The sequence below is a fragment of the Scyliorhinus torazame genome, chromosome 7 (genome assembly GCF_047496885.1).
Source record: "Scyliorhinus torazame isolate Kashiwa2021f chromosome 7, sScyTor2.1, whole genome shotgun sequence".
Lineage (NCBI taxonomy): Eukaryota > Metazoa > Chordata > Chondrichthyes > Carcharhiniformes > Scyliorhinidae > Scyliorhinus > Scyliorhinus torazame.
This window is the reverse complement of record NC_092713.1, coordinates 17,413,489-17,438,256: the sequence shown is the minus strand read 5'-3', so window position 1 is coordinate 17,438,256 and position 24,768 is coordinate 17,413,489.

The following is a 24,768-nucleotide window of genomic DNA, read 5'->3' as shown; positions in this document are numbered from 1 at the left end:
GGTTTCCCGGCGATGAGGGGGGCATTCACCGGGAAATTCCGTTGACAAAGGCAGGACCAGAAGATTCCGCTGGCGAAAAACACATGGTGGACTGCGCAGAACATCCCACCCTAGGTGCTTGAAGGAAGGAAATAGTGAGGGATTCAAATGATGTACTTAATCAAGGCAGGGAAGCTCAAAGTTGACTCTCGTCCGAGTTTGATACAGGTTTGTACTGGTTTAGATTGCACATGTGCTGCATTTTGTTAAGGTTTATGGGGCAGCATTAAGAAGATTGAGTTATTTAAAATATTACAAGTGTGTGACGAGATAGGGAGGAGTTCTTTTCTTTCCCTTTATAATATGGGGAGTGCGTGTTGCTGGCACGGTCGGCATTTTTGCCGATCCCTAATGTTGAATTCGCGATAAGCAGAACGCACAGACGATAAGTAGAAACTAACGAGCAAAGTATATTATAATACAAATTCAAAACTCCTCCACTCCCCTAAGAGTCTCCTCACCCGACCTACATTCAGGCTGGAGTTTTTTATACCAGCTGCGGCTCTCCTGGTTAAGGCAAAGCCCCGCCCCCTTAAAGGGGAAGTTCATATTCTGGGGAGGTCATAGGAATCCATATGGTCCTGATCCCGAGACCTCCATTGAGGTTCTAACACCTAATTGCCCTAGAAATTAAAAATCTTTCTGGGTCATTTCAGAGGGAAGTCAAGAGTCATAGAATCTCTACAGTCCAGAAGGAGGCCATTCAGCTCATCGAGCCTGCATCGGCCCTTGGAAAGACCACCATACTTAAGCCCATGTCTCCACCTTATCCCTGTAACCCAGTAACCCCGCCTAGTCTTTTGGACACTAAGGGCAATTTAGCGTGGCCAATCCACCTAACCTGCACATCTTTGGACTTGTGAGAGGAAACCGGAGCACCCGGAGGAAACCCACGCAGACACGGAAAGTGTAAACTCCACACAGTCACCCCAAGTCCAGAATTGAACCCAGGTCCCTGGAGCTGTGAGGCAGCAGTGCCAACCACGGTGCCACCATGCTATGGGTCTGGCTTCAGGTGTAGGCCAGATGTGGTAAGGACAGCAGATTTCCTTCCTTAAAGAACATTGGTGAACCCAGATGGGTTTTTACAACAATTGATGTTAGCTGTCATGGTTACCATTACTGAGCAGAGCTTTATATTCCAGATTTATTAATCAAACTGCACCAGCTGGCATGGTGGGATTTGAACCTTTATCTTCATTGCATTAGACTCAGCTGATGGCCTACTGGTCCAATGACATTACCACCGCTATCTCTGCTGTCTTTCTCTGCTGGCTGAATCAAGAACAAAAGGACACAAACTTAGAATTAGAGCTGGGCTTTTGAAGAGGATGATCAGGAGGCAAAGGGTGGTGAAAATCAGAGAAGCATCTCCCTGCAAAGCAATCGGAATTTTCAATACTGTGATTGACGTTTTTGTTGGGTAAGGCATATGGAGGAGGTCTTGTGGCACAGTGGGTTATTGGCCTGACCATTAATCAAAAAGCTCTGGGTGTGAGTCCCATCCCAGGAATGGATGGCCATGGAACATAAGAACATAAGAACTAGGAGCAGGAGTAGGCCATCTGGCCCCTCGAGCCTGCTCCACCATTCAATGAGATCATGGCTGATCTTTTGTGGACTCAGCTCCACTTTCCGGCCCGAACACTATAACCCTTAATCCCTTTATTCTTCAAAAAACTATCTATCTTTATCTTAAAAACATTTAATGAAGGAGCCTCTACTGCTTCACTGGGCACGGAATTCCATAGATTCACAACCCTTTGGGTGAAGAAGTTCCTCCTAAACTCAGTCCTAAATCTACTTCCCCTTATTTTGAGGCTATGCCCCCTAGTTCTGCTTTCACCCGCCAATGGAAACAACCTGCCCGCATCTATCCTATCTATTCCCTTCATAATCTTATATGTTTCTGTAAGATCCCCCCTCATCCTTCTAAATTCCAACGAGTACAGTCCCAGTCTACTCAACCTCTCCTCGTAATCCAACCCCTTCAGCTCTGGGATTAACCTAGTGAATCTCCTCTGCACACCCTCCAGTGCCAGTACGTCCTTTCTCAAGTAAGGAGACCAAAACTGAACACAATACTCCAGGTGTGGCCTCACTAACACCTTATACAATTGCAGCAGAACCGCCCTAGTCTTAAACTCCATCCTTCTAGCAATGAAGAACAAAATTCCATTTGTCTTCTTAATCACCTGTTGCACCTGAAAACCAACTTTTTGCGACTCATGCACTAGCACGCCCAGGTCTCTCTGAACAACAGCATGTTTTAATATTTTATCATTTAAATAATAATCCCTTTTGCTGTTATTCCTACCAAAATGGATAACCTCACATTTGTCAACATTGTAAAGACAAGGCCTTCATGAAGAATCTCAGCCGGTACGAGAATTTAACCCACGCTGCTGACCTTCCTCTACATCACAAACCAGCGGTCTAGCCAATTGACCTAAACTGGCACCAGTACAAATGGAAGGTCCTCGACCATTTTTAATTCCTAAACTTAATTTCCGTGACGTTGTTCTATATCCATTAGTGGTGTTGTATTACAGTTCACTGTCCAAATGGAAACACACGCCTTTGTATGTATTGGCATGGGAGTGTCTTTTTAGAAATGTTTCTGTCTTATCACATGGCTCAGTGATGTCATTGTGTGGGTGGAGCTGTGGCCCTGGGAGTTGATTTTACTTTCGCTTTGAGTTTGAACTGGATGGTTCCGCACAGGTTCAAAAGCAGTGTCTCTGTATCTTCATTTTAAAAGCTGTTTCCAGGTTACTTGACAACTTAAAAGAAATAGTTGCTTTCTGGAAGAAATTCAAACCTGCTGTTTTGGAAAGGAAACAAGAGCATCCATATGAGGTCTTGAGTGTTGTGTGTTTGGCCACACCTTTGAAAAGGGGGTTCTGGTTTATGGGATCTTGTTATTAAATTGGAACAATTAAAGGGGGAAATGTATTACAAAGAACAAAGAAAAGTACAGCACAGGAACAGGCCCTTCGGCCCTCCAATCCTGCGCCGACCATGCTGCCCGTCTAAACTAAAACCTTCTACACTTCCGGGGTCCGTATCCCTCTATTCCCACCCAATTAAGATGTGGAGGTGCCGGCGTTGGACTGGGGTGAGCACAGTACGAAGTCTTACAACACCAGATTAAGGGTGTTGTAATTAAGGGTGACACATAGAGTGCTGTAGCTGTGTGAGGTATTTATGTTTGTAGTTGACAAAAATGCTTACTGTGTGTGTTTATAAAAATGTTAACTAAATTCATAGAATAATGCTTGTTTTTGATTAAACGTGCTCATCGTAGCCAAAACCAATAAACCATTGTCGGTCAGGTGAACTCCATGATACACTATGGAGTTTTCTAAAACCCTGGCCCATAACAGTATGTTTTAGCCTGGCGTTGTGGAGAATAGCAAATTACTGCGGATGCTGGAATCTGAAACGAAAGAGCAAATGCTGGAAAATCTCAGCAGGTCTGGCAGCATCTGTAGGGAAAGAAAAGAGTTAACGTTTCCAGTCCGATGAATCTTTGTCAAAGCTAACAGAGAAAGTGGGAAATATTTATACTGTGGTGTGAGAATGAAAGATGAGTCATAGCCACAGAAGCACAGGGAAACCGGGTGCTAATGGCCACAGAGAGGACAAAAGATGTGAAAGGCCAAACAGCAGAGAAACTAACATCAAAGGGTGAACAGTAGATGTGGGGGAAGGGGGAAGCAAAGAGGAGAAAGGGTAAGGAAAGGTGGATAAGATAGGGGGGGGGGGGTTAAATATATATTGAGAAAGACAAGAAAGAAAGAATGAAATGGTAAAAGACAGTTAAAATGAAATGGACAAATGGGTCGAGGTTGTGGATAACGATGGTAGAGGCTGCATTCATTGTGCGGATGCCAAGGAAGTGGATGTGGCAAAGCAGGTTGAGTATCAACTTGCAAACTCTTCCAACACCTGCCAATGGAAGTTGGTAAACATGGCTGAGATTCCTGGTCAGCCGCCAGAGAGCTTTGCAGCCGCTAACATCACTATCCAGAACTCCAGATTCCAATTACTGGTAAAGTGTATGTTGCCAGGTGCATTAAGTGAACTGTAACATAACGCCACTAATGGATGTAGAATGGAGGCACAGAAATTAAGTTAAAATTTGATCAGGAATGACCTAATTGAAAAGGGTCGAGGAGGATCAAAGAAACGCATAATTCTATATCCTTATTCAAAGAGTGCATTTCCTAAAGGTTCAATTGTGTGGTGATGTGGCCACTTTAAGGGGCGGTACTTCGCAGGCCACCAGCCGGGTTTAGAGCCTAAGAGGACACAAAACGCCAATGTAAGCCTATCAGGGGGTTAGGCTTGGCTCTGCCCTTTGGAGCTTTGCCAGAGTGAGCCTGGGAGTCATGGGGCCAAGACTAGTTGTGCTGCCCACCGTCTATAGTATGCCTTAGTTCAATAAATCTCGTTTGCGTTTCAACACTGCCTTGTCGATCGACTCACAATATAATACATCAAATTGATGTTTGGCATCATGCTACACGTGGAAATAGAATGTTCTGTATTTACTGTATATATTTACTAAGCTTTCATAGAGGAGCACCCTCAGGGTTTGTAACTATGCAGCCAGTCTGGGCCTCCCTCCGATTGCCACAGGAAAAGACAGAAATCAGACAGGCCGTATGGTTCAGAATAATTCCAGATCTTGTGTGCGATTCAGCAACCCCGTTGTGAATCACGCGAGAGCTCCAAATCGGACTCCGTGCTGGGCACGGGCTAATCGTAAATCACCCGACTCGCTCCACTTGGCGCGATCTGGATCTCACCCAGAGATCATTTAAGTGGTTCATTTAAATACCTGGATGCCGGATTCACCAGGCACACAGGAGTCAAGGCTGTGCCTGGGCGACCTTGCCAGGGCACCAGTCAAGCACTGGTCCACACAAATGTGGACAGTCATAACGGGATCTCCCCAGGGTTGTGGGAGTGAGAGAGGTCAATAAATCGAGGGGTCTGAAAGTGGAGGGGGGGAGGTGGAAGGTCGGGGCAGCCGGTCAAACTGTTACCCCAATCTGCGGATAGACACTCCTGCTGGCGAGATCAACTCACCAACAAGAAATCATTTCTAAGCACGGCTTCGCGGAGTTAACCCCTGGAAGCAAAAAGGAACAACATTGAATAACGGGGAGCGGGATTCTCCGTCCCGCCAGCCAGCCAATGGGGTTTCCCATTGTGGGCACCCCCATGCAGTCGGGAAATTCACGGGTGTGAGTGCGCTACCGGCGAAACGGAGAATCCCGCCGATGGAGAATCCAGCCCAGTTTGAAGTCCGCCGATGTGCTTGGTTAGCTGAGTGGTGCCTGGGTGACGTTGGGCAAAATTGTAAAGGTTGCAACTAAGCCTCAGCATTGCTCTTTGGGGTCGCAGAGTGGGCTGGGTCGGAGCAGACCTTCCAGGGTTCAAGACCACTGGAAAGTGGGGATAGGTTGACGTCGGGCAGGCTGAGAAAACATTTTCTGACATTCCCCTCCCATTCCCAGAGAATAGAATTGGTGTTGCCTCAAATCTCAAAACATTACAACCTCTGCATCTGCTCACCCCTCACCCCAGCCCCTTCCTCTCTGGGACTCCTTGTAAAGCAAACGTGAGGCAGCTTTCTTTTACTATGCTGGGAGCCATGGGTGAATTTGAAAAGATATTTAAATTATCTGCTAGTCTATTGAGCTATGAAACTAAATATTCATGCCTGGCTGCTCTTCCTCTCGCTCTCTCTGGTGAACGAGGTAGTAGTTGGGGCCAAGGCCGCCATATGAATTTAATTCTTAATCCCTATTTAAGAGGATTTTCAAAATGATAGACAGTCATGGCTGGAGAGAGAGAAAGACAAGAGAGGCCTCACATGAAATAATGAGTTATATTAACTGCCTGCTGCCTTTATCCAATAATCTCCATTAAACAAAATTTAAAAAATATATATTAAATAGAGCTCATCTTCTTTCAGAAGTAGGGGAGGGTGGGAATCCTCATCAAATCTCTTCATTGAACTGTGGATCTTGGGGAGCAATCGCATATTTCATTAATGGGAAAGAAGAACTGAATTATGCAAGGTGCTAAAAGGTCAGGGGAGGGGGCGTCGCCAAGGGGGTCACCAACTTTACCATACACTTTGGCCGTTAATAGGCTGGAAGCAGGATTTCCAGCCCTCGGAGACAAGTGGACCCAGTCCGGAGAGCTGCTGGCCAGTCAGAAGCCGACGGTTCTCCAGTACTTTGGGACAGAGGATGTGGTAAACCACTGTTGCACCTGTATTAGGTGATGTACGGTAGGACCTGTACTACAGGTTCGCCGGTAGCTCCTGCCTGTATAAATATGCGTGTCCTCCAGCCAGCAGCCATTTCGCCAGCTGCTGTGGGAGGCCACACATCTGATAGCAATAAAGCCTCAGTTGGATTCAACTATCGTCTTTTGACCAATTGATCGTGCCTCAGAGGGGTGTGGCGTTGGATCAGAATTTGGATCCACATTTGGGGGACTCACTGGGAGCCAGGTTGACAGGCCCTGGTGGGGGGGCGGGGGGGGGCAGTGGTTGGCGTGGACATGGTGGGATTGAGGTCTGAGAGGCTAATGAGGGAGAGGGCAGCCTGGGGGTTCGGGGGAGGTGGGGGGCATGGTAGTGGTGGAGGGGTGGGGTAAAACCTCTGGGGGGGGGGGGCCCTCTGTTGGTCCATAGGGGCCTGTTAAGGAGGGACATCCTCACTTGCCTGCAACCAGCCCATGAAGGGAGAGCTTTGGTCGGTTTCAGCGTGAGCCTATCCTGGCACTCGTTAAATCACAGGAGCATTGCGGTGGGGCCTCAATTGGTCCGCTGGCAGAGTAACCACCAAGCACCAGCTTCGCCACTGGTAAAATTGCTGTGGAGGCGGGGGTGGGTTTGTAGGCACCAGCCTCAACCAGCCAACTACACCCCCCCCCCCCTCCCCCCCCTCCCCCACACCTCAAACCCAACAGCAGGGGCCTAAAACCCAACCAGAGGTGCCAGGAGACATAATAGGGTTGGTGCAAGGAAAATTTGGAAGGAGATTTCATGACAGTGTTCTGCAATCAAAGAATAAATGGTGGCTCCGTGGTGAAATGGATAGCACATTGGACTTCTAGTTTATGGTACAAGACAATCAAAGGTTACGGGTTCGAGTCCCGGCGAATTCATTGCTTTTGGGCGGCATGGTATGTTATGGGCCAGGGTTTAGAGAACCCCAAAGTGTATCATGGAGTTCACCTGACCCACAACGTTTAATAGATTGTGGTATGGGGAGCACACGACCCACTCTACAGGTGTGGTAGAGCAGAAATGGAAAAGTATTTTTAAAAACAAAACAATGTTTATTCTATGAACTCAAGTTAACCTTTTTAAAACATACAGTGAACATCTTAGCAACCATTAATTCAAATACATCCCCCAAAGAATACAACACTAAGTAATCCCAAACAACATCCAGAAGACGAAAGAAACACCTTTTAACAGAAACACATTAGGTTTACATTCACTACTGAGAACATTTATAATTCTGAATTCACCAAATGATCAAGAGATAGTCTTTTGATGGCAGAGAGATCAACAGTACATCTGCTCTGTCTGGCTTCAGCTCCAACACTGAAAATGAAACTAAAACACACCCTGCAGCAAACAGCCTAAAACAAAAGTAAAAAGCTGACAGACAGCCCAGCTCCACCCACTCTCTGACATCACTGCAGTAGTAAATACCCATTTCTTAAAGGCACTCTCACTACAGATATTTACATACACACCCATTTATAAACATCCATTTCTTAAAGGTTCTCTCACATGACAGGTAGCATAATGGTTAGCACTGTTGCTTCACAACTCCATGGTCCCAGGTTCGATTCCCACTTGGTCACTGTCTGTGCGGAGTCTGCACGTTCTCCCCGTGTTTGCATGGGTTTCCTCCGGGTGCTCTGGTTTCCTCCCACGAGTCCCGAAAGACATGCTGTTAGGTGAATTGGACATTCTGAATTCTCCCTCAGTGTACCCGAACAGACGCTGGAATGTGGCGACTAGGGGCTTTTCACAATAACTTGATTACAGTATTAATATAAGCCTACATGTGACACTAATAAAGATGATTATTATTTTGGGTCCCTGGTCCAAAACCCTTTCCCTGACAATCAACCCCACCCCTCTCCCTGGCAGCAGTCTGAGATTAAACTGCGCGGCTGCTAGCCTCTCACAGGACGGAGGATAGGTGCGGGTGCGGAGTCGACTTTCTGGTTGTAAACCAGTCGTACCTGTGGACAAAGCAGCAGGATCGGCGAATCCAGCCCGTTGTGTTGTCCGAAGTGAATGTTCTGAAGTTGCAGATTGTCTCTGCAGCTACGGTTGCTTCCACTGTCGAATTGCTGGAGGTTGCTTTAACTGGTGAGCTGAGTAGATGGAATCAGGTTTGCAGGGAGAAGAGAATGTTCCTTGTTTCTGTTCTGCAGGCACCAAACTTTCAGCTGACTTGTTACTTTACAGCAGACCAGTAGCTGGGTTTCGAAGCCTTTCTCTGTCCCTCCCTGGATCGAAGCTACTTCAAGATGGTTCTCTGTGGCTCTGCCAACATCCTGCCCTTGTCATTACGTTTTGCAGTTGAGCCAAACTGGCCACCATAATCATGTGACCTGCACAAAATGCCAAGTCACCTCCCAAAATCGGCTCTTCAAACAGCCCTCCTCTCACCTGTAGTTCTTTGCTTTTGTCTTGGTTGATGCACAGTCTCCATTCTTAAAATGAGACATCATAAAAAGCTTTGTTATATCCTGAATGAGACCACGGTAAACCATCATTGAATGAAGTATTGCCTTTTAGCTTCTCAGAAGAGGGGACCGAACCTGAAATCCACAATTCTCCCTGGGAGCTTGGAGTCATTTTGTAAAAGTGCTTAAATTCTGTCCAAGGATTGCTTTCCAAATGAAACCTTCAAAACAGTTCCCGAACATTTAAATCTCATAACTGCTCTGTAAAACGAGGCGCATCATTATGTAACTTTCCAATTGACTGTTGAATGGGAGGCATTGAGGCAGCCAGCATGATCTGTCCAATGGCATCATAAGAACATAACCTTGGTTTAATGTTTCATTAAGGGGCAGTACCTGTAACAGTGTAGGACACCCTCAGTACAGCACTGATCGGCTCAGGTCATGAGTGAGGGTCTTGGACCCAAAACATTCTGATTCAAAGGTGAGTGTGCAAATCGCTGAGACGTGGCCAACACTCAACATCAGCCACTCGCTATGCAGTTGGTAGAACAGCAGGAGGCCATTCAGTCCGTCAAGCCCTTTCTGCCACTCTTTAGATCATGGCTGGTATGCATCAGAACTCCATCCACAAGCTTGCATTAAGTAATCCTATTGTAATGCCATTGTGGGCAGCCCCACGCCGTTGGAAAATCCCCGGGCTGCCAGCACAACGGAGAATCCCGACAGCGGAGAATCCAGGCCGCTGTCTTTCAAACATGGGGTTAAACAAAGGCCCTGTCTGTCCTCTCAGCCAGATGCGAAAGATTCCATGGCTCTCTTGGAAGAAGAGCAGAGGAGGTTCCGCTAGTGCCTTGGCCAATAGTTAGCCTGAAAGTGGCAGCTCTCAAACAGACTAACAGACTAGACCGGTGAGCCTCACGTCTGTAGTGGGTAAAGTCTTGGAGGGGATTATAAGAGACAAGATTTATAATCATCTAGATAGGAATAATATGATCAGGGATAGTCAGCATGGCTTTGTGAAGGGTAGGTCATGCCTCAAAAACCTTATTGAGTTCTTTGAGAAGGTGACTGAACAGGTAGACGAGGGTAGAGCAGTTGATGTGGTGTATATGGATTTCAGCAAAGCGTTTGATAAGGTTCCCCACGGTAGGCTATTGCAAAAAATACGGAGGCTGGGGATTGAGGGTGATTTAGAGATGTGGATCAGAAATTGGCTAGCTGAAAGAAGACAGAGGGTGGTGGTTGATGGGAAATGTTCAGAATGGAGTACAGTCACAAGTGGAGTGCCACAAGGATCTGTTCTGGGGCCGTTGCGGTTTGTCATTTTTATCAATGACCTAGAGGAAGGCGCAGAAGGGTGGGTGAGTAAATTTGCAGACGATACTAAAGTCGGTGGTGTTGTCGATAGTGTGGAAGAATGTAGCAGGTTACAGAGGGACATAGATAAGCTGCAGAGCTGGGCTGAGAGGTGGCAAATGGAGTTTAATGTAGAGAAGTGTGAGGTGATTCACTTTGGAAGGAATAACAGGAATGCGGAATATTTGGCTAATGGTAAAGTTCTTGAAAGTGTGGATGAGCAGAGGGATCTAGGTGTCCATGTACATAGATCCCTGAAAGTTGCCACCCAGGTTGATAGGGTTGTGAAGAAGGCCTATGGAGTGTTGGCCTTTATTGGTAGAAGGATTGAGTTCCGGAGTCGGGAGGTCATGTTGCAGCTGTACAGAACTCTGGTACGGCCGCATTTGGAGTATTGCGTACAGTTCTGGTCACCGCATTATAGGAAGGACGTGGAGGCTTTGGAGCAGGTGCAGAGGAGATTTACCAGGATGTTGCCTGGTATGGAGGGAAAATCTTATGAGGAAAGGCTGATGGACTTGAGGTTGTTTTCGTTGGAGAGAAGAAGGTTAAGAGGAGACTTAATAGAGGCATACAAAATGATCAGGGGGTTGGATAGGGTGGACAGTGAGAGCCTTCTCCCGCGGATGGATATGGCTGGCACGAGGGGACATAACTTTAAACTGAGGGGTAATAGATATAGGACAGAGGTCAGAGGTAGGTTCTTTACGCAAAGAGTAGTGAGGCCGTGGAATGCCCTACCTGCTACAGTAGTGAACTCGCCAACATTGAGTGCATTTAAAAGTTTATTGGATAAACATATGGATGATAATGGCATAGTGTAGGTTAGATGGCTTTTGTTTCGGTGCAACATCGTGGGCCGAAGGGCCTGTACTGCGCTGTATTGTTCTATGTTCTATGTTCTATGTTATCACATTGCTGTCTGTGGAACCTTGCTGCTGGGATTCCGACAATATGTGACCATACATATTTCAAAAGATTACTCCACTGTCTGTAAAGCACTTCAGGACCTTTGAGCATCTTGAGACTGTGAACAGTGCTATGGAAATGCAAATATAGAATTTATTTCTTCACTTGTGTGAAATAGCTGGGAGACCTGCCTTCAATGAACCATTTGATTTTTTAAAGATTATTACCCCATGGGATGTGGAATTGTTGACAAGGCTGGCATTTGTTGCCGTCCCTAATTTCCCTTGACCTGTTAGGCCACTTCAGAGGGCAGATCAGATCTGAAGTCACATGTCGGCCAGATCAGGTAACGATGGCAGATTTCTGCCCCCAAAGGATATTAGTGAACCAGATGGTTTTTTTTTACAACAAGCAATGATAGTTTCATGGTCACCCATTACTGAGTCTAGGGCAGGAATTGTCCTGCGGTTCACTGGTGGTGGGATTCTCCCGACCCGCCGGCAGCGCATCCCCACCTGCGGGTTTCCCGACATCATGGGGTGGCTTCGATGGGAATTCCCATTGACATTGAAGGGGGAGTGGGGGAAGCAGAGAACCCTGCCGCCAGTGAACGGTGCGCAGCCTCCGGCCGCCAGGAAACACGTCCCTTCGACGTTGGAGGCTCCCTGCTCTGGATTTCAATTCCAGGTTTTATTAATTTACTGAATTTAAATTCCACCAGCTGCCATGTTGGGATTTGAACTGGTGCCCTCAGAACATTAGACCGGGCCTCCAGATTTCGTATCCAGTGACATGGACGCGATTTAGCGGGGGGGGGGGGGGGGGGGGGAGTCCCATTTTGGGCTCATTTAGCGGGGTTTTCTTGACACCTGCAGTGCCGAGAACGGTCCCGCTCCGAAACGGGACTCTGTTTTCTTTTGGCCTCAGCGAGGAATGTCCCATCAGGGCCACATTTACCTCACTTCCTTCACTGACAGTTCTGCTCACCAGTACAGGAAGAGGTCGCGGCGCATCTCCCCGATCTCTGGACAACCCACCGCAGCCTCCAGACCACCCTCAATGCTCCAACTTACCTGTTGGGGGGTCCTCGAGTCACCCCTCATCCCACCTCATAAGTGCAACGCCCTCAGGACCAATCCCTGACAGTGCAAACCTGGCACCCAGGGACCTTGGCACTGCCAGCCTGGCACCCTGGCAGTGCCCCTACTACCCTGGCAGTGCCACCAGGGCACTCATGTCAGGGTGGCACTCCCAGGGTGTCACTGCCTGGGTGCCAAGCAAGGTGCTCAGGTGGCAGTGGAAGTGCAAGGGTACCACCCTGCCCAGAGCCCAACCACCGGGGGGCCTCTAAGGCCTCCACCAGATGCCCGGTTACACCTGACCCACATTTGTGGAAACCAGTGCTAAACTTGGAACATAGAACATTACAGTACAAGCCCTTCGGCCCTCGATGTTGCGTCGACCTGTGAAACCACTCTAAAGCCCATCTACACTATTCCCTTATCATCCATATGTCTATCCAATGACCATTTGAATGCCCTTAGTGTTGGCAAGTCCACTACTGTTGCAGGCAGGGCATTCCACGCCCTTACTACTCTCTGAGTAAAGAACCCACCTCTGACATCTGTCCTATATCTATCTCCCCTCAATTTAAAGCTATGTCCCCCTCGTGCTAGACATCACCATCCGAGGAAAAAGGCTCTCACTGTCCACCTACGGCGCTACGAGGGCGGTCTTCTAGGTGCGGGATTCGATCCCGGGCCTTGGGACAATCTGGCGGCGACATATTTAAGTGACGCTAATGGCGTAAATCTGGATCCCGTCTAGCGAAGGCGAAATCCAAATTGTGCGCCACGTCTCGACTTCAATCTCATGAAGCCTCCCGAGCTGGTCGGGGGAATTAATCAGAGAGCCCTTTTCAAAGTGCCAGAACAGGCACAAAGAACAAGTGGCTTCTTTCTGAGCTGGGTGATTCCATGATTTTATTTCAGCTGACTTGCTGACTTTGGCATCTGACAAAATATCTAAGCAGAATGATCCTGAACCACTCTTTCGCACACTTAGCATATGGAATTCTTCCAAACGTCCCTGCACTCTTGGGGGTTCCTGTTTTAAATCTGAAGAGTACACAGATTTGTGAGGAATTTTTCAACGTTTACCTTACAAACACTTTTTTTTACATTTGCGGGGAGCGGGGAGAGGGGGGAGTAGAAGGAAGAGACAGGGAACAACAGAGGAGAGCCAGGGAGGGGTGGGGGGGCAGGGAAACGTTAACAAACTTAACGTCTAAAGGAACAGAGAAAACAGGGAAGACGGGAGAGCCGCAGAAGCGGAAGTGCACAGAAGCGGGACGAGACGACAACGGCAGCGAACTCCGTCTGGGAGAAGCAAGGGACGACAACACCACGAACAGATGCCTACTTATGTGTGTAAATAGTTTTGCCAAGTGTACAGAGCTGCTGCTGTTGAGCGGGGGCATAATACCGTCCGATGGCTTCTCAGGGAAAATTAAAACGTCAGCAGCAGCAGCGACCCGTAGGGGAGTGGGGGTGAGTGCTCCATTGGGAGGGTGTGGGAAGACTGAGGCGCGTGGGGTCACGTCTAGTCATTAGCTATTGTATATTCTCTTTTTGCTATATGTTAATGTTCACTCTATTTTGCTGAGTTAGGATTATTACTATTTATTATGAAAAACTTTGCAAAACTTTAATTAAAAAAATATTTTAAAAAATAAACATCTCAACTTGCCAATTCGGGGGTCGTCAAGCCCCCCCTGCACCCCACGTCATAAGGGTGTGGTGAATGTATTACTGCTACCATTCACCATTGTATTATATTACATTACATTGTATTGTGTTGTTGCGCTTGTGGCCTCCGTCTATGGCTCCGCCCCCTCGGGGGAGGTACATAGACCTGCAGCCTGTAGGCGGCACTCAGTACAGAGCAGTCACAGGCAGGCACAGTACTAGCTGATTAAAACCACTGTTCACTTCAACTCTCCGTCTCGTGTGAATTGATGGTCGCATCAAAGGGCAGGCTCCCCCGGGCTCAATCCCCGGCAGGGGCAACCAGGCACATGGGCAACGTGGCACTGCCAGCTGGGTATCCTGGCAGTGTCTATGCCAACATGTCAGTGCCACCTGGACATGGTGCTTGTGCCAAGGTGGCACTGGCTGAAAGTGCCAATGTGCCCGGGCGGTACCAAGGTACCACGCTGCCCAGAGCCCGACCACCGGTGGTATCCGACAACCTGCGCCTTATACCTGGTCCATGTTTGTGGAAAACAATGCTAAATGGCATCACGACAGAGTCTCCCCAGGCAAGGCCATTTGTTCTCGTGCCTTGGGTACCTCAGGCATAGACATATTCAAGTGAAACTAACTACTCCCTTGAAATGCAAATCTGGATCCCGCAGGATCCAAATTGTGACGGCTCGCGAGATCTCAGAGACTTAATGAACATCGTAAATCTCGCGAGAGGCTTCTCGTGAGCTTTAATGGTCTATTGCGTCACCGGGTCGAGCGGGACGAGGTCAGTAGATCGTGCCCATAAAGACCAAAACTGGGTACTGTTCTCCAGGTATGGCCCAACCAAGGTTCGATGCAAGTTTAACGTTCTCGGTTTTGCAATTGCCTTTACCTCTATGGGCGGCAAGGTGGCAAAGTGGTTAGCAAAGTGGCACAGCGGCAGGGACCCGGATTCAATTCCAGCCTCGGGTGACTGTCTGTGTGGAGTTTGCACGTTCTCCCCGTGTCTGCGTGGGTTTCCTCCGGGTGCTCCGGTTTCCTCCCACCGTGGGGTGGGAAGCGAGTGGGGTTGCAGGCAGTCCTAATCATGAGACTTTATCAGAGATGTAGCAGAAATTAACTGCTAGGCCTCATCTGTAGGCCTCAGTTCGGCAAACTGCTTGTCCAATTGTGAAAAGTAGCACTGGGTGGTGATTTGTCATGATTGTCCCTTTAAGGGCAACACAGCAGAGTAAGGACGGGATGTATGTCGGATCAGCCTTGATCTGATTGGATGGCAGAGCAGGCCGAACAGGTCAAACGGCCCACTCCTGTTTCCATTTCGTACGGTCTTATGGTTTGGGGACCCAATTGGAAGGCCGGAGTGCGAATCACCCCAGAGGGTGGAGTCCTCTCTTAGGCTGGAAGACATGCACGGACATACGTGCAGCCATGTGGCTGCTGAACAATTTAATCAATAAATTATTTTTGTTTTCTCCAGTGGAGTCTCTGAAAGTGCGTCATTACACAGTGCCCGGCTGTTGAGGATTGGGCACTGAATGTTCGGGTGTTTGCGAGGTTCCGAAGGACAGAGGGCTTGGAGTCCTGTGGGGCATGAAAGAAGGTTTAGGCCGCACCGGTCGGGGGGCGTTGGCAGCGGCCCCACCCCCCGCAATTCGCCGGGCCCCGTGGGCCGAGTGGCCGTCGTTTCATGGCTAGTCCCGCCGGCGTGGACATGGTCCACGGTAGGCCGGCTAGGTGAGTCCCCCGGGGGGGGGGCACGGGGGGATCCGGCCCCGGTGGGGGGCCCCACGGTGGCCTGGCCCGCGATCGGGTCCCACCGGTCTGCGGGCGGGCCTGTGCCGTGGGGGCACTCTTTCCTTCCGTGCCGGCCTATGTAGGGCTCCGCCATGGCCAGCGCGGAGAAGAACCCCCCCTGCGCATGCGCAGGAACACGCCGGCCGGTCTGCGCATGTGCGGAACCACGCAGGCGATTCTGCGCATGCCCCAACTCACGCCGGGCCTTCGGCACCGGTTGGTGCAGCGCCAACCCCTACATTGGAGCAGAAGTAGGCCATTCGGCCCATCAAGTTGCTCCATCATTCAATGAGACCAGGGCAGATCTGATATGATACTAGCTCAGTGTTTACAATATGCATGTCCCAGCTTTAGGTCACAGCATACTGGCAGAGAGCTGGAATCTGGATGTATCTATCGAATCATAGAATCATTGAATTTACAGTGCAGAAGGCGGCCAATCAGCCCATCGAGTCTGCACCGGCTCTTGGAAAGAGTACCCCATTTAAGCCCACACTCCTAACCTCTCCCCGTAACCCAGTGACCCCAACTAACCTTTTTTTTTTGGCCCCTCGGAGCAATTTAGAATGGCCAATCCACCTAATCTGCACATCTTCGGTCTGTGGGAGGAAACCGGAGCACCCGGAGGAATCCCATGCAGACACGGGGGAGAACGGCTGGCGATCAGCAGCACCACCCACGGCTGCAGACTGGCTCGCTGACCTCTCGGAATTTCTCTACCTGGGGAAGATTAAGTACGCCATCCGAGGGTCGGAGGAAGGCTACTTGGGGGCAGTTTGTCGGCCTGCTCCAAAACCTCTTCGAGGCCAGCAACGAGGAGTAAGCTAAGAATAAAAAGACAAGATAGATGAGGAACCAAAGGACTGCGCAACCCGGGGTGGGGGAGGAGGGGGGAGGCGTAAGGAAGGTGGGGAAACCACAAGAGAAGTGGAGGGAAAATACAAGAAAAACACAGCTGAGGCCAAAGGGGGGCGGGGAGGGTGGGGGGAGGAATGGGGGGTGGGACGACGGGGAAGGGGGGGGGGGAACTATAGACCGATCCAGAGGGCAGCGAAATGTACATAGAGTCAGTTAAGTGAAGGACAAAATAAACCTGTCTGTACAATAAAGTAAATTGGTGTGGGCAAGAAAAATGTAATGTATACCCACAACGGTTTATAAATATGAGAAATGCCGACAAAAAGATTTCCCCCCCCCAAAAAAAAGCCCTGTACTAACCACTGTGCTACCGTGCTGCCTGCTGGGTCCTGCGCACTTGGGCAAAGAAATTAGTGACAACAGGAAAGGCTAGAGAAGAGAATGGGAATGAGAAAGAGGGGGGTGGAGGTAGATGGGTAGGGGGGGGGTGGGGGCGGGAGGTGAGGGGCTGGGAGGAAACTCGGGGGAGCCCTGCTTCCAGATTCGACTGCCACTGAAACATGCAGACAACATTGTTCCTGAAAGGTTCAATCTGTTAAGGGCCCAGCCCCCCCCACACCCCCCCCCCCCCCCCCCCCCCCCCCCCCCCGCACCTTACCAAGAGCAGAACTTGTTTGTCTGAATCACAACGCATTATGGTAGCTGTCACTAGAAAATAAAAGTTGTTGGGAGTTTTTGATCTTGCAACCAATACTGCCAAGCTGCCGTTTCCCATTTAGTTTATAATTCCAGACAGTTCAGCACGACAGGGGAAATTGGGTTTCCTGAACCCTCGTGGCAAAGTGACAGTAGTGAACTTCACCTCTCATTACTGCGATTGCTTCAAGGTAAGGAATTGCATATGGCTTTCTAAGTTGAAAGTAAGAAGCAGCTTGCATTTAGATGGTGCTTTTGTGATCTCAAGGCAATTCAGACTGCTTTATGACCTTTTTTTAAAGCGAGGTCACTGTTATATAGAAGAACACAGTAGCTAAGTTGTCCACAGCCAGCTCCCAGAAACAACCCGAGTGTCAGTTTTTTTCAGCGGTGTTGTTTGAGAGATAAATATTGACCATGTCATTGTCATTTCTCCTCCGGAATAACACAACGGGAACAAAGACCCCAGCGAGCACGCTTCACCGCGTGTTTCCCACGCTCACAGCCCCGAGAAGCAGATGGCTATTCAACGCAACTCGCATTGAATGAGGGACCTGAACAGAGAACGTGCTGTCGAGGCCACACATAGCCCCATTTTCGACAGTGGGGAGCTCTGCTCGCCGGAACGCCCCATGGTAGCGAGAGATCGAGACGCCATTTTTAAATGGCGTCCTGATCTACGAGGCCCCCGGAACAAGCCCCAACCTCCCCCCCCCCCCCCAAGGCCGATAGCAGAATGGGAGTTGTCCCCCGGCCCCGCAACCCTCACCCCCGCCAGGCAACCCCGGCCCGAACGCACGCACAAAACAAAGGCCAGCTTGGCACCTTGACAGTGCCCATTCCAGCTGGCAGTGCCACCTGGCACATTGGCAGTGCAACCAGCAGACGGAATCCCGATGGCCCGGTGACTCTGACGCCGGGCCAGATAGGCGCTTCTGTGGACATGAAAGAGACTCCAGAATGGTATGTTGCCTCCCTGGTACCAGGGTCAAGGATGTCTCTGAACGAACATAGGACATCCTGAAGGGAGAGGGTGAACAGCCAGAGGTCATAGTACACATAGGTACTAATGACATAGGCAGGAAGAGTGATGAGGTCTTGCAGAAGGAATTCAGGGAGTTAGGCAGTAAGCTAAGAAGCAGGCCCTCTTGGGTTGTAATCTCAGGATTACTTCCTGTGCCACGTGCCAGTGAGGCTAGAAATAGGAGGATAGTGCAGCTAAACACGTGGCTTAACTGGTGGTGGAGGAGGGAGAGTTTCAGATTTTTGGACCATTGGGATCTCTTCCGGGGCAGGTAGGACCTATACAAGAAGGAGGGTTACATCGAAACAGGAGGGGCACTGATATCCTTGCTGGGAGGTTTGTTAGTGTCACTCGGGAGGATTTAAATTAGTATGGCAGGGGGGGTGGGAACCAGAATGTGAGCTTAGAAGGTGTAATAACTGAAGGGGAAATAGAGAACCAAAATAAAAGAACAACATCACCCTCAGGCAGAGCAAAAAAGGTGGTAAGTGTGAAAAGGGAGGTGGTTAATGCAGGATTGAGGGTGTTGTACCTAAATGCGCGCAGTATACGGAACAAGGTAAATGAGCTTGTTGCGCACATTGAAATTGGCCGGTACAATGTTGTGGGCATCACAGAGACATGGCTGCAAGGGGATCAGGGCTGGGATGTAAATATCCAAGGATATGTGGCCTATCGAAAGGACAGGCAGACGGGCAAAGGGGTCGGGTTGTATTGTAAGAAATGAAGTAAAATCGATAGCAAGGAGCGATATAGGATCAGAAGGCATAGAATCTCTGTGGGTGGAGTTGAGGAATCACAAAGGTGAAAAGACCCTAATGGGAGTTATGTACAGGCCCCATAACAGTAGTCAGGATGTGGGGCAGAAAATAAATCAGGAGATAGAAAAGGCATGTAAAAAAGGCAACATTACAATATCATGGGGGACTTCAAAATGTAGGTGTACTGGGAAAATCAGGTTGGTAGTGGACCCCAAGAAAAGGAATTTGTGGAATGTCTAAGATGATTGGTCTTGTCAAGGGGGAGTTGGAGCGAGTAGAGAGTAGAGGGGGTTGGGATGGGGGGGTGCTGCCGTGGGGAACAGGCCGGGCGTGGGGCGCGAGCGCGTGGCTGGCCAGGGAGGGGTTATGGCTAGTCGACAGGGGCGGGGGGCGGGTAGCCCCCTGATCCGGCTGATAACCTGGAACGTAAGGGGACTGAACGGGCTGGTTAAGCGGGCCCGGGTGTTCGCGCACCTGAAGGGGCTGAAGGCGGATGTGGTCATGCTCCAGGAGACACGCCTGAAGGTGGCAAACCAGGTAAGATTGAGGAAGGGGTGGGTAGGTCAGGCGTTTATTTTGGGGCTGGAAGCCAAAAATCAGGGGGTGGCGATCTTGGTGGGAATGACGGTGTCGTTCAAGGCGTCGAGCATTGTGACAGACAATGGCGGCAGGTATGTAATGATAAGTGGTAAGATGCAAGGGGAGAGGGGGTGCTGGTCAACGTGTACGCCCCGAACTGGGACAATGCGGGTTTTATGCGGCGCATGTTGTTTCGGATCCCGGACTTGGAGGTGGGGGGCCTGATAATGGGGGGGGGACTTTAACATGGTGTTGGATCCGGCACTGGATCGCTCCAGGTCTAGAACGGGTAGGTCCCGGCGGCGGCTAAAGTGCCGAGGGGGTTTATGGACCAGATAGGAGGGGTGGACCCTTGGAGATTTGCAAGGCCGGGGGCTCGGGAATTTTCATTCTTCTCGCACGTTCATAAGGCCTATTCCCGGAACGACTTTTTTGTTATGAGCAGGGCGCTGATAGCGAAAGTAGAGGATACCGAGTACTCGGCGATAGCCATTTCGGATCACGCCCCACATTGGGTAGACCTAGAGCTGGGGGAGGAGAGGGACTAGCGCCCGTTGTGGCGCTTGGAGGTGGGCCTGTTGGCGGACAATGAGGTAAGCGAGCGGGTCCGAGGAAGCATAGAGAGATACCTGGAGGCCAACAATAACGGGGAGGTCCAAGTGAGGATGGTCTGGGAGGCGCTGAAAGCGGTGGTTAGGGGAGAGCTGATCTCCATTAAGACCCACAAGGAGAGGAGAGAGCAGAGGGAGAGGCTGGTGGGGGAGATGGTGAGGGTAGACAGCAGTTACGCAGAGGTGCCGAAGGAGGGACTGTTGAGGGAGAGGCGTAGCCTCCAGGCCGAATTCGATCTGTTGACCACCAGGAAGGCGGAGGTGCAGTGGAGGAAGGCCCAGGGGCGATTTATGAGTATGGGGAAAAGGCAAGTCGGATGATGGCGCATCAGCTTCGGAAGCGGGACGCAGCTAGGGAGATCGGGGGTGTTAAGGACAAGGGGAGGGAGTGTGGTGCGGAGTGGGGTTGGCATCAATGGGGTCTTCAGGGACTTTTATGAAGAACTGTATCGGTCTGAGCCCCCACTGGAGGAGGGAGGGATGGGAAGCTTTGTGGACCAACTGAGGTTCCCGAAGGTGGAGGAGGGACTGGTGGCGGGATTAGGGGCCCCCGATTGGGCTGGAGGAGCTGGCCAAAGGGATAGGGAGCATGCAGGCGGGGAAGGCACCGGGGCCGGACGGTTTCCCGGTCAAATCTTACAAAACATATGTGGACCTGTTGGGCCCGTTGCTGGTTAGGACCTTCAATGAGGCAAGGGAGGGGGGGGGGGGGGGGGGGGGGGGGGCTTTGCCCCCGATGATGTCCCGGGCACTGATCTCCTTGATCCTTAAGCGGGACAAGGATCCCTGCAGTGTGGGTCTTGCAGGCCAACTTCGTTGTTAAATGTAGATGCCAAGGTGCTGGCGAAGGTCTTAGCCACGAGAATTGAGGATTGGGTGCCGCAGGTCATCCACGAAGACTAGACGGGGTTCGTGAAGGGGAGGCAGTTGACCGCGATTGTGCGGAGGCTCCTGAACGTTATTATGATGCCGGCGAGGGAGGGGGAGGCGGACATAGTGGGGGCGATGGCCGCTGAGAAGGCCTTCGATAGGGTAGAGTGGGAGTACTTGTGGGAGGTGCTGAAGAGGTTCGGGTTTGGGGAGGGGTTCGTCAGGTGGGTTAGGCTGTTGTACGAGGTCCCGATGGCAAGTGTGGCCACGAACAAGAGGAGGTCTGTGTACTTTTGGTTGCATCGAGGGACGAGGCAGGGGTGTCCCCTGTCCCCCCTGCTCTTCGCACTGGCTATTGAACCCCTGGCTATGGCACTGATAGAGTCGAGGAACTGGAGTAGGCTGGTGCGGGGTGGGGAGGAGCATAGGGTGTCGATCTATGCGGACAACTTGCTGCTATAAGTGGCGGACCCGGTGGGGGGGAATGCCGGAGGTAATGAGGATCCTCAGGGAGTTCGGGGATTTCTCAGGGTACAAGCTCAACATGGGGAAGAGCGAGTTGTTCGTGGTTCACCCAGGGGACCAGGAGATGGGGATTGGCGAGCTCCCACTAAAAAGGGCGGAGAGGTGCTTCAGGTATTTGGGGGTCCAGGTGGCCAGGAGTTGGGGGGCTCTGCATAGACTTAATTTCACAAGGCTGGTGGAGCAAATGGAGGAGGAGTTTAAGAGGTGGGACACGTTGCCGCTGTCCCTGGCGGGTAGGGTGCAGTCAGTCAAGATGCTGGTGCTCCCAAGGTTTTTGTTCCTGTTCCAGTGCCTCCCCATTCTTATCCCGAAGGCCTTCTTTAGGCGGGTCAACAGGAGCATAACGGGGTTTGTGTGGGCGTGAGTGCCTCCGAGGGTGAGAAGGGTGTTCCTGGAGCGGAGTAAGGATGGGGGGGGGCTGGCCCTGCCCAACCTCTGTGGGTACTACTGGGCCGCCAATGCGGCGATGGTGCGCAAGTGGGTGATGGAGAGGGAGGGGCGGCATGGAAGAGGCTGGAGACGGTGTCTTGTGTGGGTACGAGTGTGGGGGCGCTGGCAACGGCGCCGCTGCCGCTCCCTCCAATGAGGTATACCACGAGCCCGGTGGTGGCGGCTACCCTCAAAATTTGGGGGCCATGGAGGCGGCACAGGGGGGAAGTGGGGGCCTCGGTGTGGACCCCGATACGGGGGAACCACCGGTTTGTCCCAGGGAGAATAGATGGAGGGTTTTCGGGGTGGCACAGGGCAAGGATAAGAAGGTTGGGGGACCTGTTGGTGGATGGGAAGTTTGTGAGCCTGGGTGAGCTGGAGGAGAAGTACGGGCTCCCCCCGGGAAACACCTTTAGGTATCTACAGGTAAGGGCGTTTGCCAGGCAGCAAGTGGTGGAATTCCCGTTGCTGCCGCCACGCATGGTACAGGACAGGGTGCTCTCGGGGGTGTGGGTTGGAGAGGGGAAGATCTCGACAACATACCAGGTGATGTAAGAGGAGGAGGAGGCCTCGGTGGAGGAGCTGAAAGGTAAGTGGAAGGAGGTGTTGGGGGAGGAGATCGAGGAGGGGACGTGGGCAGATGCCCTTGGGAGGGTGAACTCTTCCTCTTCAGCCTCATACAGTTTAAGGTGCTGCACAGGGCACACATGACCAGGACAAGGATGAGCCGTTTTTTTGGGAGTGTGGACAGGTGTGTTAGTTGCTCACGGAGCCCAGCAAACCACACCCATATGTTCTGGGCATGCCCAGTGCTGGAGGAATTTTGGAAGGGCGTGTCGAAGATGGTGTCGAGGGTGGTAGGATCCAGGGTCAAACCGGGCTGGGGGCTTGCAATATTTGGGGTTGCAGGGGAGCCAGGAGTGCAGGAGGCGAAAGAGGCCGGTATTCTGGACTTTGCGTCCCTGGTAGCCCGGCGAAGGATTCTTCTTCAGTGGAAGGATGCGAGGCCCCCAAGCATGGAATCCTGGATCAATGATATGGCGGGGTTTATTAAATTGGAGAGGGTGAAATTTGCCTTAAGGGAATTGGTGCAAGGGTTTTTCAGGTGGTGACAACCGTTTTTAGACTTCCTGGCAGAACGGTAGACAATGGTCAGCAGCAGCAACCCGGGGGGGGGGGGGGGGGTTCTATTTTATTTTTGTTTGTCTATACTGGTATACTGGGGGATCTGAGGGGGTGTATATATTTGCTCTGTTTTTCGGCGGGTGTTAATTTATTATTTATTTATAGGGGGAGGGGGGGGCACGGGGTTGTTTTGTTTTGTTTTGTATTTAATTCTATTGGGTTCCTTTTACATTTTGTTGTTGATAGTTTGTGAAAACTTTAATAAAAATAATTTAATTAAAAGAAAGAAAATAGGCGACCGTTTTAGATAGAGGATCTGAATCGGCGCAGGCTCGGCGGTCCGACGGGCCTGTTCCTGTGCTGTAATTTTTCTTTGTTCTTTGTTCTACAAAGACATGAGGGAGGAGCTGGCCAGAGTTGATTGGAAAAGGAGCCTAGCAGGGAAGACAGTGGAGCAGCAATGGCAGGAGTTTTTGCGGGTTATTCGAGAGGCACAACAGAAATTCATCCCAAGGAGGAGGAAACATGCTAAGGGGAGGACAAGGCATCCATGGCTGACGAGGGAAGTCAAGGACAGCAAGAAAGCTAAAGAAAAAGCATACAAAGTGGTGAGGATTAGTGGGAAGCCAGAGGATTGGGAAGCCTTTGAAAGCAAGCAGAGGACAACTAAAAATGGAGGGAGAAGATGAAGTGTGAGTGCAAGCTAGCTAGTAATATGAAGGAAGATAGGAAGAGCGTTTTCAATACAGAAAAGGTAAGAGAGAGGCAAAAATAGACATTGGACCACTGGAAAATGTGGCTGGAGAAGTATTAATAGGAAACAAAAAAATGGCAGATGAACTGAATAGTTACTTCGCATCAGTCTTCATGGTGGAAGACACCAGTGGGATGCCAGAGCTCCAGGAGAACCAGGGGGCAGAGGTGAGTGCAGTGACCATTACTAAGGAGAAGGTTCTGGGGAAACTGAAAGGTCTGAAGGTGGATAAATCACCTGGACCAGATGGACTACATCCCAGGGTTCTGAAAGAGTTAGCTGAGGAAATTGTGGAGGCATTGGTGATGATCTTTCAGGAATCACTGGAGGCAGGAAGGGCCCCAGAGAACTGGAAAGTGGCTAATGTAACACCACACTTTAAGAATGGAGGGAGACAGAAGATGGGAAATTATAGGTCCGTTCGCCTGATTTCGGTCATTGGTAAGATTTCAGAGTCCATTATTAAAGATGAGATCGGGGAGTACTTGGAAGTGCATGGTAAAATAGGACTGAGTCAGCATGGCTTCATCAAGGGGAGGTCATGGCTGACAAATGTGTTAGAGTTCTTTGAGGAAGTATCAAGGAAGTTAGACAAAGGAGAACCAGTGGACGTGATTTATTTAGATTTCCATGAGGCCTTTGACAAGGTGCCGCAGAAATAAGTTCAGAGCCCATGGTGTTAAGGGTAAGATCCTGGCATGGATAGAGGATTGGCTGACTGGCAGAAGGCAGAGAGTGGGAAAAAAGGGGTCTTTTTCAGGATGGCAGCCTCTGAGTGGTGTGCCTCAGGGGTCGGTGCTGGGACCACAACTTTTCACAATATACATGAATGATCTGGAGGAAGGAACTGAAGGCACTGTTGCTAAGTTTGCAGTTGATACAAAGATCTGTAGAGGGGCAGGTAGTATTGAGGAAACAGGGGGGCTGCAGAAGGACTTGGACA